This window comes from Euprymna scolopes, chromosome 27 (assembly GCF_053919585.1).
Source record: "Euprymna scolopes isolate OS-2025 chromosome 27, ASM5391958v1, whole genome shotgun sequence".
NCBI lineage: Eukaryota > Metazoa > Mollusca > Cephalopoda > Sepiida > Sepiolidae > Euprymna > Euprymna scolopes.
The window spans coordinates 97,706,741-97,709,562 of record NC_136508.1 but is presented as its reverse complement, the minus strand read 5'-3'; positions in this window follow the sequence as shown (position 1 = coordinate 97,709,562).

Below are 2,822 nucleotides of genomic sequence, written 5' to 3'. Positions count from 1 at the left end.
CACAGTGGACTCCATGAGGACTGCCGGACTTGCAGCATCCATCTTTGGAAGGCATCACTTAACTCATCGACCTGTTGCAGCTATTCTTCAAACAGCGTGGAGTTTTGTATCTTGCATTACGCGAAGATAAACCATGAACTTATGGTATTATTACCATACATTAACAGGGGTACTAATTAGAGGTCACCATTTCGGTAGGCTCCCACTTCGGGGCGCCTCCGATAACAGGGAGAACTGGAGCGCTGAAATAGAAAGAAATACTGGTAAAAGAAGACATTGTCTTCTTATAAAAATGAGGACGTGTAACGCGACTTTGTTATGAATTCATGAGGTTTTATATATCCAATATATATGTGTGTTTTCCCGAAACTCGGGTTACAAAGAAAGACGGTGCATTTTGTAAAGTCTGTATTAATGTTCAATGCTCCTCTTGGCTACCTAACGGGAGCTGAGGAGTGAGGCGTGTGTTCTGTCTCTAGTCGCCGTGGAAGTAAGGACGTTTTCTTCACTTGAATGTCCCACGTAAACCGTTCTCGCTTTTCATTGGCTGGAACTTCTGGTGACGTATAAGAAGAAAGGAAGGAAAAGAGAAAAGAGTAGGGAGAAAGAGAGAACTAAGGTGAGAATACAGCCTAGTCTCGTAGTAGCAGCTCGCTACAAACTAATACCCTTTTCGGGTGTTACCAGTGAGAGACGCTCAAGGGTACAAAAATAAGAATTGTCCCAGTCGTGAAGGATTTCTCCTCCACCGAAAGAGAACAAGAAATGGAAGTGCGGCATCCGAAGAACAGATGCTGCACTTTGATCCTGACCAAAAGGCCAAGAGTAGTGGTGAACCCGTGGAAAAAGAAAAGAAAAAAAAGGCAGCTGTAAACGACGAAAGGAAGAGAAAGAAGGACAGAGAAAAAAAGATAAGATCATAGCTTATGGTGGGAGAACGTGATAACGTTAAATTGGCCATGACAGCCCCTGGGTGGCGAGGATACCAATGAAATTCCGATGTACAAAGCAAACAGTCGACGAACAGCGGGGCGATAAGTGACCCTATTGAAAAGACACTGGCCTTTGTGGAATCGGATTCAGCTGTTTTTATGTCCTCTCAAAAATAATTAAGTAAGACATCTCTGTTTTTACGACCTGTCAAGTTTCATTAGGCCGCATCGGTCGAAATCGAGAACACCCGAATGCCAACAGAGGAAGAAAGACAGCTCCTTTTTTGGGTATAGGCCGCCTGGCTAAGATTTGACGGACAGCGTTCCCTTAGTTCTGATTGACCAACGACCCGAAACGGGAAGAGACCCAGTCCACGCCCCCACAATATAAGCAGCGAGCCTTGAGAGATTGACATTTGGATCTTTTTACTTTAAGGAGGGTGAACCTGTGAATTCACCTTTGCAATTTGTATCTTTTTACTTTAAAAAAATTTACGTTGAAGTTTAAAGGTGAGCCCGTTGTGCTTTCTGATTGCTTTCTTGCATTCTGCCAAGAGCAAAACCGAGGTGAGAGACTATCTCACAATGCTAAGAAGAGGACGGCACCCCGATTTCAGCAAATAGGATATAAGTCTATATGATAAAAGAATAATTATAAAAACTCCATGAGTGACAAACTCAGTTTTAAATTCATTCACAGGAACACTAAGTTTAAATGGAAACAGACATTCCCTCGCAGCAAGGCTAATCATGATAATTACAACACACTTATAACAAAAATGGGGTTTCATTCTATATTCAAAAGCAATTTTATTTGTTATCTTCGTTAGTAAAGTGTACAAAAGAGAAACTCTGTTGAAGTGTTCTTGTGTGTAAAGATAGATTTAATATATTGCCGGTTTGTTGAAGGAGAGAATATTTTTTTATACACATGTAGTCGTCGGGATAAAGGAAGCAAGATAAAGGAGAAAACAAGTGAAGCATCATGGTCCTTTGTAAGTGCACAGTGAACAAAGCATAAAAATAATGACTAAGCTCAGCATCCCCCCCCCCACCTCCCATTTAGCCCCAAAAGTCCCCAGGGGACGTCAAATCCAGGTGAAAATAAACAAACGGTGCAGTTTTAGGCCTTAACCTATGTAAATTTGAGTTCTGCACCATGCAAAAAAAGAAATGACCAAGCCCATCATTTGCACCCCCCCCTTTAGCCCTAAAAGTCCTCAAGGCCTTAACATATTTAAATTTGAGCTCAGCACCATGCAAAATTGCTAAATCGACATACACAGAAAATTTTGGACAAATTATGATAAAATAGTCCCCAAAATGGAGTGTTTTTATTAGCCCTAAAAGAGGCCCTGGGGCACACCCAAAAGTTATCACAAAGTATAGACAAACAAAATTATATAGAAATCAGTTAGTTGCAACTTTTCAGAAAGTTTTATAAAAATCCAAGGCATCAATTTTTTTAATAAGCACAAAAGTGTCAATTTTAGCCATTTTAACCCAAAAGGCACCCCCTGGTGATGGTGGTGGTGTGTGTGTGTGTGGGGGGGTGCAACCGGAGTTTTCCTGGAAAATCCATTCTGTTACTTTTTTACTCATATCATGTTTAATGTTTGTGCAAAATTTCAAAAAATTCCAAGTCATAGTTATTGAGAAAAATGCGTACAGACGAACAAACAAACGGACAAAGGTGAATTCACAGGTTCACCCTCCTTTTATCAGGAGGCTAAAAAAGGAAAGGTATTCAGTGAGTTTATGTGTTGCAATGGGTACTAGGAGTGTGTGTCAGTGTATCAACGAGAGCACTTTTGTAGCACGATAAAGAAAGTTTGTGTGTGCATTAAATTATCGACCCATTAGCCTTCTCCCACTTTTCGCCCAAATATT